Here is a 15,272-nt window from a genome sequence, read left to right as displayed (position 1 = left end):
ATTTTTCATTTAAATATGCTTTCATAGAAATGTTTCTGTTATGTCAAAAAAAAACTATTTTCTTTACGTCACAAGTGTCACGCTCATACATGAATTCCATAGCTATTATAACATACTGACCCAATGGGTCACGGGTAGTCTAGTATATATATATATATATATATATATATAATGACAGATTCGATTTACTTAAGTTTGTTTTGAAACAATTCAACATACCATTGGCTGAGTGTGAGCCAAGGGGTCATCAGAGGAAGACATGGCGTGGCTCGATTCATGGAAGGATTGTCTCTTTTGAGATAAATTGTGTTCAGCAAATTGTGTTCAGCAAATTGTGTTCAGCATTCAGTTTTCAAACGAATGGTCTGTAATGTTGAAATAGGTTCAGAACCACTCCCAAATAATTGATTTGTCAACTGTATTGCCGGTGGGAAGCTTTGTCTCTCATTTGCTGGTCTCAAAAGTCATCTACGCAAGCATGCACAAACTTCTGCTTCAGAAAACATCCATGTGAGTCAAACTGATCGACAATGACCAGTCTATATTAAGACCTGTCAGTCTGATGAGATTGAAAAGTCATCTCGGGCTGCACAAAACCTGAAAATATCACTAAAGGGTGGTCGCACTCAAAGTCAAGTTGACGACCACTACTCACAACTCTACAAAAATGTAAATTTTCAAATTAGTAGAGAAAGTTTTATTGCTTAATTTTCATTTTCAAGTGCCCCCCCCTCCAATAAGTTTTTTGAGAGGGGTTAAAATTAGTGTTGGGACGATTAATTGGAATTGGGGATCAGAAAAATCAGAACTTTTGGGGGTATCAGAATCGGAAAAATTTGAGCCTATTTTCCAATGCCAAAACCGATTCCTTAAATTATCTTTTTTATTTGATTTTGGATTAAGAAACATCTTCCACTGCTTGTAGTAATAATAAAATAAATATTTATTGATTTAAACTTTAAGTAAGACTAAAATCTCTAGATCTCACCCTCACGAGTGTGTTTTTACATTTAAAAAAATATAGGCAGGTGTTTTTACAGTAATTCGAACACAATAATACTTTTATAGTTAAATATTTAGAGATTTATAAAGAATCGGAATTGGTAATTGTATCGGAATCGGGAAAAATATTTGAATCGTCCCATCACTTGTTCAAATTAAAATTTTGGTTTATATATAAATTAGTGATGGGACGATTTCAATATTTTTTTCTGATTCTGATACAATTACCGATTCTGATTCTTTATAAATCTCTAAATATTTAGCAATAAAGTTGCTATTTTTTCACCCGATTACCATGGAAAGTACATGATCAATGAGCGTATATTTTCTTAAACGTAAAACACACATTTTTAGTTTTACTGGTCGTTTAAAATCAATAAATATTTGTTATTTCATTATTACCACAAGCAGTGGGATATTTTGTTTTAAACAAAATCAAATAAAAAGAAGATAATTAAAAGAATCGTTTTTGATATCGGAAAATAGACACAAATTTTTCCGATTCTGGTACCACCGAAAGTTTCGATTTTTTAAAATTCTGATTAATCGTCCCAACACTAAAATGAAATGCACTCCGCAACAAACATACTTGTTTGTTTTTGCTTTTCGTCTTATTCATTCATGAAAAAAAAAATCACTTGATTTTTTTTTTTTTAATCTTTTAAAATGTTATCAATGTTAATTACTGATTTGAAAACAAAAACAAAAAGCATATCGGAAGTGTTGGTGATGATTACTGCTGGTGAGTATCATTCATCGATTTCATATGAATCAGATGACTATTATTGGCATTCGTTTCCCTGATATCTTTCTAGTAAGAATTCTTTCTAGAAAAACACAGAATACTTATGGGAGGAACCACATGAAGGTTGCCAACACCTAAGTGAAACATTTCTGTGGAAAGAATTGGATTCGAACATAACACACACACACACACAGTCGTTCACCACTTAGCCGCTGTCCCCCCCCCCTCCCTGTTGGTTATGGTCAGGGAAAGGGTCATATTTTCAATTTGTAATTCTCTCAAGTCTCTCACTCAAGTGTGGTCCTAGCCGAGATTGAACTCACTACGCGAGTTTGTAGTGTAGTTCAAATCTTGTCGGTAGCTGAATACTTGATGCTTCGCCAGGGCTATCAAGGGTATTTTTTTATCGTGATGCCGTCACTAGATGGGGTGCCTACCATGGCTTAAGAGAGTCCTGTCTACCCTCAAGAGAAGGATAGACCGCGCCAGTTTCTCAACCTGGTATTTTACCTTGCGGTACATACAGCACCTTGCCTTACCAAATGGTCACCCATCTAGTACTAGCCAGGCTTAAGTTTGCTTGTGATTCTAATTATATTGTATTTATTTTATTTGATTAAAATAATGACATTTTCTTATTTAGATATTTCGATTGCTAAAATGAAACAAAAAAAGTATAATTTGGCAATGTTATCAGTTGAAAATCACACTAGATTTCTCCGGTGAAAAAGACAGAAAAACATCTGGTTTTAAAAGGAAAACGGTGTGTCAGTAATAATCTTAACTCGGAATAAAACTTTAACACTTATGTAATTTTGAGTGCATCATTGTGTTCAAAAGGAGATCCTAGAACTCCCAACGATTTTTGCCAGCGACTGGCATACTTATGCTGGCATACTTATGCTGGCATGTTTATGAATACTAATTTTGGTGTTTATGCAGAATAAGGACCATGCTATCGTCAGAATTTTCCAGGAAGTTTACATAAAACGCCGAAGTGTCAATATACTAAGCCAATGAAATTGCAACAGTTAATGTCAGTAAATAAATGTTTTCTTAAATATCATTGGTTTATTATAAAACAAAATATTTATCTTGACTTGAACAAGAAAGAATCATAAAAAGAAAACAGATAAAAAAAATAAAAAAAATTATTTTATTTGCTATCAGTTTGTTTATCATTCAAGAAATAAATATTTATTCATGAAACTTATCTTACAATGAGTGTTTTCTTTTTCTTGATTTGGATTTTAATTTTTTTTTAAGTTTCATAAGAATTGTTTTAATAATTATTCATTGTATTTTCTTCATAACAAAAAGAAGAATATTTTCATTGTTTTAAAATTCATTTTTCATTGAATCCTTTTTATTATAATAGTAATATTTTTTTAACTGTAATAACTCATTGAAAAAATTAGTCAGCGTTTGCGATGAAAAAAAAAAATCATGAAACTTTTGTTCAGCACCTTTCAACGTTTTACATAAATTGCCCGGAAAATTCAGATGATAGCATGGTCCTTATTCTGCATAAGTACCTATTTACAATGCCTCCCCATGGGACAGAGTTAGACACCAGGGTCGTTTTTTAACGTGGAGAAAAGGTAAAAAATAAAAATTGTCTGAGTCGTAAATGACTGCTCCTCCACCGAAAGAGAACAAGAAATGGAAGTGCAGCATCTGGAGAACAGATACTACACTTTGAGGTATTAAATCTTTTATTCATGTTAAAAATACAGTAAAAATCAACGATGAACAAAAAACTTAGGCACATGGCCAACTCAAAAGGAGGGATTGTGGGGGTCGTTGGTCATCCTTGTCACTCCAGAACTAAACAAAATCAAAAGTTTCTCCCAGCTAGTATCTTCTCCCAGTTTTTAAAACATTTTTTATTGACGTGTAAAAACAAAAAAGATAACAATAAAATGGTACAATAATTCATTTGTGTCGAGGGCGGGACGGGGGGGGGGGAAGAAAAAAAAAACAAAAGGTGATTAGTAGGACCCTCCCAACCCCGTCTAGTTGATAGACTGCCCGTTCCACTAGGTTTGTAGAAGGAGGTCAGTCTCTAGGTGGGGATGCGCTCTAGATGGGGGTGAATGGAGAAAAGAAAATTTTGTGGGTAAGGGATGGGGGTTAGTTTGTATTTCTTTCTCTCCAAGATGGGTAAAATGATGCTACGCTTTGATCTTGGCCTAAAGGCCAAGTAAAAAAAAATTCTGCATAAGTACCTTAAGTTTTCTTGGGATTTTGTTCCCCTGAAACTTCAGTTCTTGCACAAGAGAAAACAGCGATTATACTTGAATAAAAAACACTAAATGTTTAATTGTAAGGGAACAGCCATAGTGTATATTAATTGAATAATTTTACATAAAGAATGATATGCAAAGTGGCAAAGTGGAAGCCTCCGTCCAGTCTTGAAAGACAATGAATATCTCCTGCAAGGGTAGCTACGTGTGTAAGTATAAGGCAAGGGTTGCGTAATCACTAACTACACTTCTCCTGAATCGGTACTGCTTGAGTCCAGTAGCAAGGGGAAGTACTAAACGACTGAAAACAATGCAGAGATAAGCGGAGAGCACATACAGCACCTGAAATTCCCAAATGGTCACCCATTTTAGTACTGACCAGGCTCAATATTGTTCAACTTCGGTGATCTAATGGGAACTGGTGTGTCGACGTGATTATGCCGTATACGATATGCAAAACAATAGAAAAATAGATGTGCAGAAAGTTTAATTAGGATCGGCAGCTTTTGAAGAGAAGAAACAGCAACCATGTATATTAATTTAATAATTTTACTTATGCACGTAATAAATAATCATATGCAAATATTAAAAGGCAAACATATAGAATGAGTCGGCAAATATGTGCATTTGCGTACACTATCGCATGTAAAATTGGGTATTCGTCTAGCATTTGAACCAGACAAAATTGGCTTTTTGTTAGTCTTTTTCTGACTTATAATTTTTGACTTTTGATTTATATAAACAGTCAGAAGATGCTGAAGCTCTTATCCAATCCGAAGGCGTGAAGAAAAGTCAAGTTAAACTGTAAAGTGATTAACTCATAAATTAATTTTATGAAAATAAGCAGACAGAGTACAAGTTAAGGCAATTCATTAAAGTGAAAATAAATTAATCGCACTTCCTTTTAAACTAACCCCTTTCTCAAAGGGAGAAGGCAAAACTTGGGAGGGTGGGCCACCTAGAGCGGCAAAGAACCAAAGACATACTTCAGTCAATCAATAATAGCCTAAACTCTGTTAGCTTTGGTGGCGAGGTACACACCCCTTCCCTGGCAGTCGTTCATTTGTATTCGGCTTTTTCCGTTAGTTTACATAAATCTTAGTCAGCAAAAGTTGGTTTACATGTGAAAATCCTTCGGCTTTGACAGTTACTGGTTCTTTCATTTGTGACAGGATTACATTTGCCTGTGACTACTTCTGGAGGTTCTGTCTCAATGCAGTAAAATTATTACCAATGATAATAGTGATAAGAAAAAAAAAAAAGTAACAGTATATTATTATTATTATTTTTTTTTTTTTTTTACACACAGTGATCACCACTTATCAAGGCCCGGAAGCCACTCAGGGATAAGGGTTATTGCAAGTACATTACGTTAGTGTGGAGATTTGATGAAGTGTTTACTTAAGGGGGCGGTTCATTAGGAATTTGTTAACATTGGACTTGAAGACATCCAAGTTGTAGTCCGGTGGGAAGCAGGCAGACGGAACAGAGTTCCACAGGCGTGCAGTTCTAAGAAAGAAGCTTTGTTCATGGAATCCGCGTTTTGATTTAGACACAGATATAGAGTGGGGGAAATTTTTCACAGTGGATTCAGCTAGATGGGTGTTTTTCGTGAAAGATTGGCGAGGGGGGGGGGCCAGAGATTGGAGTTCAGACGAGCACCTGCCATGGAAATAACGATATCAAATTAAAAAGTGCATTTTGGGACGCTAAAACCTACACAGTTGAAAAATGGTCTGAAATTCAAGGTCGACATTGTTTTCATATACATTAATATTACTTTCATTTCATGCTAATCCCCAGCAATGATGTATTTTAGTCTCCACTTGACACGATCACAGGTTTGGTTCAGGTTAAGGCTGATTTTACTTAGCAATATTTTGAATAAAGTAAGAAACTGGAATGTAAATACTGTAAAAAATTATTTAGGTGATCAAAATAGGAGATATTTCTATTTATTTATTTGCAACTGATATTGAATTTTCGTTAAGGAATAGCACGTATTTTATGAATGAAAATTTGAATGTGATTTATAAATTCAAAAAGGAAATTGGGAAAAAATACTTTGACGAACGTGTCCCACCCTTAATCTAAGAACTGAAATTGTTTGTGTAGTTTTGTTTAGAAAACTTTAAGGTAAAAAAAAAAGAAGAAAATTACTAAAGTCGTCTGAGTATTCATTATTACCGGCCTATTAAATTGTGTTTAAAGACTCAAACTTCGTGTCACTTCGACTGTACTTACTCTAAGGTTAATCGCTACTATGTAACACTGCTGCCCAGTTGACTTTTTCGTTAATGATTTTTTTTACAAACTACTTAAAAATACAAATCAATGAACTTTTCTACATTATGGTAACTTTTATTTCTTGTATATTTATATTATTATTATATATATATAACATTTTCTCTTTGTAAGGAAACATCATTTTGTTGGTCACTCTTGGCTACGAATGGAAACAAAGTTGATATAAAAGAATATATTTGCGCGAAAATTATCTTCACTTTCATCATATTTTGCTTAGGGTAAAATTTTTGAGTATCAAAACCTATCTCTTTACAACCCCCCCCTTTTCATAACCTACCATACTTTCATCAATCACAGTCCATTTTCTGTAGGCTGTTTTTGAACCCAGTCAACGACGGGTACTTCTGCTAGTATATATATATATATATATATATATATATATATATATATATATATATAATAAATTCCACAGCCAAACAACGTCATAACCCACAAGAGCCATGACAGTCAACGAACAGCCTACAGAAAATGGTTTGTATTTTCAAGTAGTTTGTAAAAATTTTTTTTTTGATTCACGAACTGGTTTAACAAAAAAATCAAAATAGCAGCGACTTTGAAATGGAGAGCCCCATTTTCAATTTGAAGGAGGGGCACCTGAGCATTCTGTGTTAACAATTTAAGAGAGTTCCGTCAACGTAAGGAATATTTATAAACATATTTTAATGTTTTCCGTTATTTTGTGCTTGAGGAATATTCGATTATGGCATACGTAGTTTATATAAAAATTAATTTAAGTAGTTATCACCTCAAATTTCGTTTTAATTTCGGTTCGCTGAAATTATTTCAAGTAAAGAGCATTAAAAACTATTGCAAACCCCAAAAAAACATGAACTGAACTTTTATTGACTATGGTAACATTTATTTCTTGTATATTTATTTTTTCGGGTAGTCGTTTGTTGGCTTTTCTGCTCATTGTAGATTGTTCGTTTTATGACGATTCCTATATATTAAAAGTTCATTACTTAGATGTGTTGAAGAAGAAGAAGCTCTTGGAGTGATGAGATAGTGTTCAGACAGTCTTAGTGTAGATATGAGATGTAGAGTTCACATTGTAGATATGAGATGTGTATGTCATGACATTTTATAACACAGACATATAGACATATAATAACAATTCACTTTACCTTTTGCTGGAATCACAACACAAAGACGACGTTTACAAAAACACCTGATGGTTTTATTTCTTCTCACGACCGGCCGTGGTTTTCATCATCAAGAATTCAAAGCTTCACATATTAAGTTTCAAAGTGACCATCTCGCTTCTAGATGTTCGAATCCTCAGACTCTCCCTGAGTTTCTCACTAACTAACTAACTAACTAACTAACTAACTAACTCTCACTTCCTATATTGAGAAATCCATGCATGTCCGGCCAACGTGACCACAATTCATGTGCCATCAACATGCGCGACCTACACGTTTCCGAACATTCTGATTTCCCATTTTTTCTTTGTTGTTTTCACAAAGGAATTCAACCTACATATCTAATTCATTTAACCCATATTTTATTATCCACATTCTTTCTAACAATGATAGTTTATTTATTATTTATTTCATAAGAATCAACAATTTACTGGACATTCCATTTAAACCTATTGTTCTTTATAACTTATATCCAGGGTTCGATTCCTGCTTTCTCTCATTTTATTTTCATTTTAACTAAATCTCTCTATTTTTATACTTACATGAAAAGGGGACAGCCCTTATCATGTAACACTCTTACTAGATAATACCGACGAAATATCGAAAAACAAAGAAACAAAAACAGTTTTGAAAAATAATGAAGCTTTACTTACTTTAGTAAAATAATCCGAAACAGCAAAATGGGATATTAAAAAATTAAACACGTAATTACTTTAGTTTTTGAAAGCAAAGAATCGATATAAATATGAATAAGAAGAAAATGGCGCCCTTTTCAAGCAGAACAGCTTCGTTTCAGTTTTACAGCATTGAACGGTATAGTATTGCACCGTCGAATTCAGGTTGTACTACTGTAATGTAAAGAACACGCAGAAAGGGCTGTAATCAACTAAATTCCTTCTAGTACACTGACAATAAAAAGCTTAAACAGATATATAAATAAAAATAAAAAGGTTATGTAAATGTTTTTAAAAAGACACGTAATCACGTGAGCAGGATTTTTCCTTCTTTTGATACGATAACAAGTAACGCTCTTATTTTTTATTATTTATCTATTTTCGAAAGAGTGCTACGTGCAAGTGGAGAAGAAAAAAAACAGTTATGCAAAATTTGTGTTGAGAATTGTCTAAAGTTCCGACTTTTTTTTTTGGCTTTCTCTTTAATAAGAACGTGAATTTATGAGGTGAATTTATTGTAATCAAAATTTGATGAATGCGTTTATTGTTCTGTTGCCATAGTATGTATGGTTAAGTTTAGCTTTGCGTTCCATAAATCCCAGTCTCTACTTTTATTAAATCTTTTTCTTTGATTATTCTAGGGTTAAAGGCGAAATTGTATTTGTATTCATTTGCTTTTTTATTATTATTTGTAGGGTGTGTTGTTAAAACAAATGTTTACGTGTGTTGTTAAACTGTTAAAAAACGAAAAAGTTATTTTGTTATTGTGACTCGACGAAGAAAAAGTACAATGAGGGAAGATAATGTGTTTTGACAGGTGATGTTCAAGTAATATATATATATATATATATATATATATATATATATATATATATATAGTATTGTACTTACACAACAATTTGAATGCAAGATAAAATTGATGCCATGTAGAAAGATTTCCTTTTAAATGACAAATTGAAAACTGCTGGATCCTTCAGCCTCACTTTCTTTCTCACTTTGAGCCGGAAGTTTCTTTAGGGAGGAACTTTCATCTTCTCTCACCGTTTTCTCTGCTTGAGCAAAAGTACAGTCCAGTCGTCTATCCGTCCGAGTTCGGTCTTTTATTCCTCTTAAATCTCGGGAATTCTCGCGGTTAGTCTCACCCTCTTTCTCATAAAACCAATCATGCCTTCTTCTTCTTCTTCTTCTTCTTCTTCTTCTTCTTCTTCTTCTTCTTCTTCTCCCTGTGTATTGACAGCAAACAGAACAGACTTTCTGTCTTTTAGAGATGAGTGCATTAGAAGAATTACTACTACACAAATGGGTGGCAAAAAAGGTTAAGTATATTATTTGAAGTGGAATAAAGGTTTACAATATTTTTTTCTTAAATTTAAATGAGAGAAAAAAAGAAAAAAAAACAGACATAGATGAAAAAATATGATGTAGTAAATAAATTAGAAAATAAAGTTAATCATTGATGATCGAAGCAAATATTATTAGTAATGAATTTATGTATGGAAGAGAGTAAATGTAGTAATATTTCGATATATTATTTATGAATTTGTTTAGCTGAAGGGTTTTTTTAGTGTTCAGAAGAAATGTAAATAATATGTATCTTTAATATAATGCAAGGGTGATGGTAAAAAAATTACATCAGTAACGGTTAAATTAGAGCTGAATTATAGTTAGTTAGATAGTAGTTAGATAGTTATAATTAGAGTTGTTTATTATATGAACAATCCCCGGGACCCCCCCCACCTTCCGGTTGTCTTGCTGATTCAATTCGTTTAGTTGGAGACGCAAACTAAAAGAAGGAAAAATAACTTATGCTGAGTGAAAAAAAAAAAAACAGAAAAAAAAACAGACATAGATGAAAAAATATGATGTAGTAAATAAATTAGAAAATAAAGTTAATCATTGATGATTAGAAAATAAAGTTAATCATTGATGAGTGAATTAGGGGTTGATAATAATATTTAAAAATAATATTGTTTTGTGAAGGAAACCATTGCATGGTGTAGAATAGTAGGCACAATTGTTTTGCCTTGGATATGAACCCGAGGTTTAGATTTCAGAGTTGGCTGTGTGAGAAACTTCTGATGGAAAGTTAATTAATATATACGGGTGATTTGACCAATTTAGCTAATCAGGGAAATTCAATTTTTACACTATGAAGATAGATTAGCTAAATGAAACCCAAAACCTCGTCTGTCCTCACCCATTACCTTACTATAAGATGTGGTTTTTGCCAGTTTTGAGCAGTTGAGAGCTGAGTTTGACCGAGCCTCCACCTATGCTACCCTCCCTCTCTCAGCTCACTGACTTTAATAAGTATATTTTACAACCAAGCAATGCGGGAGGGGGGGAAATAAAGATGAAATTGAATAAAAAAAAAAAAAAAAAAAAAAAAAAATGTTGTCTATGTATCTAACGTAAGATGTACCTTTAGTTAGTCTGTATTCGAGAGGTATATTGTTTACATATTTAGAATTTATGGAAACTGGACCCCTCAAATACAAACTACCTAAAGGTACGTCTTACTTTAGATACATAAACATCTTGTTTCCCTTCCTAAATTCTCTAAAATAGAAAACATTGCTAATAAACTGAACAAAATTAAATATACTTTTGAAATACAAGACAATAATTCTATATCTTTTATTGACATTAAACTAACAATAATAACTTAAGCTCACCGCAAGCTAATAAAAACGATTCTATACATTTTTATTTGCACCGCAACAATATAGTAAAAACAGGCATTGTAATCTGATTTTATTTCAGAGTTCTAAGAATATGTAGCAACAAACATCTAGATGAGGAATTCAAATACATTGAACGCACCTTCAAAAGTCTACAATACCCCCTATGTTCATACAAAACTCAAAAAAAAAAAAAGCTCTTCAGATTTACTCAAAATGAAATCAAAACAGTTTGCAAATTAACTCAATGTTAAATAGAAATTTAACTCTACTTACTAATACTAATAACAAAACTCAAAAAGAAAAAATCTCCAGGTGACTAATTTTCTAGCACGGTAGAATTTGCATAATAGTGTTGACTAGTCATAGTTGATCTGTCATAGTTGATCTGTGCTTAAGGCCACAATTATATAAAACTGAATGCTTCTCAATGTAAGCAGAGTTGCATTTCATCCGATCATCTGACTAGGATAATAATGTAGAATCTGTTCTGTCTCAGAATGACATCATCCCAGGCATTACCTCCTCTTATGGAAGTGAGGATTGGTTTGTTGCTTGTCGTCTGAGACACTGCTATTGGAATTGCTGATGGGTCCAATCTAGTACATCAGCTAGTGTCAATTTTGGCAAGGGTCGAACTAAGTTCAGATCAGTGTGACATGAAGTTTGGTTAAGTAAAGTTAAACAAGGTTAAACTATTTACTCTAGATATACGGCTCTGCATTCCAAGCCCACCTGAATATGACTGATTTGAGCTGTGATGGCTAGAATATTAATGTAAAATCTCTTCTGGCTCATAACGCCATCCTAGGCATTTTCTCTTTTTATGAGAGTTAGGATCGGTTTATTGCTGGTTGCCTGAATCACTCCTACAGGAAATGCCGACATGTCCGATTTAGGCTATTTTTGTAGGTACTTTATTACTGGCCATGCATGATCTTATTAATCATTAATTATGCTCTTAAAATTAAAACTTTCTAAGCCCACAACTTCAGTCATCTAAATTCTATATCCAATTTTCAGCATCGCAGTCAATGTCTTCGATCGCTTTTAGGTATTTGGGATACAATCTGTATTATTTATGTGATTTACATAGTTTGCTTGAAGCATTGTGTGTAGTATATCTATCTATCTCTCTCTCTCTCTCTCTCCCCATCTCTCTCTCTCTCTCTCTCTCTCTCTCTATATATATATATATATATATATATATATATATATATATATATATATATATATATATATATATACAGTGATGATCATATTTATTGGCACGGTAAAATAAAAGTTAAATTTTGTCTAATAAATTCTAAAAAAGGGATTAAATTAAGAAAATAACAAAGTATATTATGTATTTTTAACTGGCCTTTCCGATGCAGCAATCGGATTTTAGAAAAAATAAATAACAAAGGAACAACAAACATAATTGCAAAAAACCCTTGTTCAAAATTATTCAATCAATTTCCGGTTTACGTGCTTTCTGAACTTTTTTATAGCCATATTATGCTTGTTTAACGCTAATTCAGTGAATAATTTTTTTCAGATAATTTTTAGATAGCGATTTATTTAAGCTATTATAAGTGACTAAATTATAATTTTCAATCGCCATGGTTAAAACTAAGGAACACAGCGAAGACGTCAGGAAGCTTGTTGTAGCATGCCATACCAATGGGGAGGGCTATGATAAGATTTCAAAGAAGCTAAACCTTCCCAAATCCACTGTTAGAGCCATAATAAACAAGTTCAAATCGCAAGGCCACGTTATGAGTTTAGAGGGTAGAGGGAGAAAAAGGATTCTTTCCCCAAGAGATGAACGGAAAATTGTTCGACAAGTAAAACAAAACCCAAGGATCTCTGTTGGGGAGATTGTTGATGAACAGAGCACCTCTGGAGTGAATGTATCTCGACATACAGTTGGTAGAGTTTTGAAGAGAGCTGGTTTAAAAGCATGTCGTCCGAGAAAGACTCCCTTATTGAAACCTATGCACCTGAAAGCAAGGCTAGCTTTTGCAAAACGTCATATTGATAAAGATGTTGCATTCTGGAAACGTGTTCTATGGACTGACGAAACGAAAATAGAGTTATTTGGCCATAATAAAGTGTCTTATATTTACAGAAAATCTGGCGAAGCTTTCCTGCCTAAGAACACCATACCCACAGTGAAGCACGGTGGAGGCAGTTTGATGTTTTGGGGATCCTTTGCTGCCTCTAGACCAGGGCGACTTGTTAAGGTCACAGGTAGCATAAAAAAGGAAGATTATGTTAAAATATTGGATGAAAACCTGAAAGACTCTGCTAAAGAGCTCTCACTTGGTCGTCGTTGGTGGTTCATGCAAGATAATGACCCAAAGCATTCGGCTAAACTGACTAAGAAATGGCTTGAGGACAATCATATTAATGTTTTGGAGTGGCCATCACAAAGCCCAGACCTTAATCCAATTGAAAATTTATGGAGAACATTAAAATTGAGGGTAATGCAAAGGAAGCCTAAGAATCTTATTCAATTGGAGGATTATTGTCAGGAAGAGTGGGCTAAAATTACTACTGAAGAGTGCAACAACTTGGTTGTAAACTATGAAAAGCGACTGAGGAAGGTAATCAAGGCCAAAGGCTATACAATTGATTATTAAATAAATCGTGCCAATAATTTTGAACAAGGGTTTTTTGCAATTATGTTTGTTGTTCCTTTGTTATTTATTTTTTCTAAAATCCGATTGCTGCATCGGAAAGGCCAGTTAAAAATACATAATATACTTTGTTATTTTCTTTAATTTAATCCCTTTTTTAGAATTTATTAGACAAAATTTAACTTTTATTTTACCGTGCCAATAAATATGATCATCACTGTATATATATATTGCCGGGTTCGAATCTGTTAATCGTGACACCCTGCACTGAAGATTCTCGAAAGGATGAAAACATTAGTGTATGTAGGTATTTAATTATTATAGTAAATAATTATGTCAGCCCCTATAAGAAACAGGTTCCTTAACGTTGAGCACTTTCAGTTGAATTAAGTCGGTCAGTTTAACTCTTATGCATAGATCATCGTATAACGATTAGATCACTGTGACTGACATTAAAAACATATAAAAATAAAATGTTTAAATTCAACAATATTTCTCGTAGCTAATGGCAGCCGATTGGATACGGTCTCTGCTAATCAAGCCAGAGATGGCTCGTGTTGCCGAGTTCTAAATCGTGAGACCCTGCACTGATGATTCCTGAAAGGATGAAACACTAGTGTTTGTAGGTATTTAATTATTATATATATATATATATATATATATATATATATATATATATATATATATAATAAGTCATAAAATATATATGGCGATTAAGCTACACTGAATATTCCGCGTTTCATCCACTCTAGGACTCTTCAGGCTAATGGGCGAATTTTGTGGTTGTTTGTCGTTTTTATATACACATCTTCTATTGAGATTTTAGTTAGCCAATCAGCTTTCTAGTATCCACCGCGCCCTTCCTATCAGTCAATGAGCATGCACTTATCGGACAAAGGCCTATTTGACCTCTGGTTGACCTGTTCCTTTGTGTGTGCTCTATTTAGCCTGGATATCTAGTTTCTTGATCTGTTTTAAATCTAGGTTAGGTTTTTTTTTTTTTAATATATAAATATATATATATATATATATATATATATATATATATATATATATATATATATATAATGTGCATACATATATGCACACATATATATATATAGACATATATATATATATACATACATATGTGTGTGATCATTTATGTATATTCATGTTTATTTAATTTATTTATTTATTTATTTTCTATTGTTTTTGTTAGTTTTAAATTAAATAAACATGAATATACATAAACGAGCACACATATATGTATGTATATATATATGTATATATATATGTGTGTGTGTGCATATATGTATGTACATATATATATATATATATATATATATATATATATATTTATATATTAAAAAAAACAAAACTAACCTAGATTTAAAACAGATCAAGAAACTAGATATCCAGGCTAAATAGAGCACACACAAAGGAACAGGTCAACCAGAGGTCAAATAGGCCTTTGTCCGATAAGTGCATGCTCATTGGCTGATAGGAAGGGCGCGGTGGATACTAGAAAGCTGATTGGCTAACTAAAATCTCAATAGAAGATGCGTATATAAAAACGACAAACAACCACAAAATTCGCTTATAAGCCTGAAGAGTCCTAGAGTGGATGAAACGCGGAATATTCAGTGTAGCTTAATCGCCATATATATTTTATAACTTACTAACTAGCTCTACCTACGTATTGAGCATTTTTGAAGTTTATGACATTTATGCGTAAACTTTAACTATTTAGTTAAAGTTTACGCATAAATTTATATTTTCGTATATTAATTTTATGTTAGTAAATTAAGTAGTTATATATATATATATATATATATATATATATATATATATATATATATATATATATAT

The 15,272-nt window shown here is 32.7% G+C and overlaps 1 pseudogene; it reads right to left on the bottom strand.

The window, feature by feature from the left end:
* Window positions 1–4,323: 4,323 nt before the first annotated feature.
* Window positions 4,324–4,441, bottom strand: LOC145274718 (5S ribosomal RNA; annotated as a pseudogene).
* Window positions 4,442–15,272: the final 10,831 nt, after the last annotated feature.

The sequence above is a fragment of the Euprymna scolopes genome, unplaced genomic scaffold (assembly GCF_053919585.1).
Source record: "Euprymna scolopes isolate OS-2025 unplaced genomic scaffold, ASM5391958v1 sca418, whole genome shotgun sequence".
Lineage (NCBI taxonomy): Eukaryota > Metazoa > Mollusca > Cephalopoda > Sepiida > Sepiolidae > Euprymna > Euprymna scolopes.
This window is presented reverse-complemented; position numbering and strand designations above follow the sequence as displayed.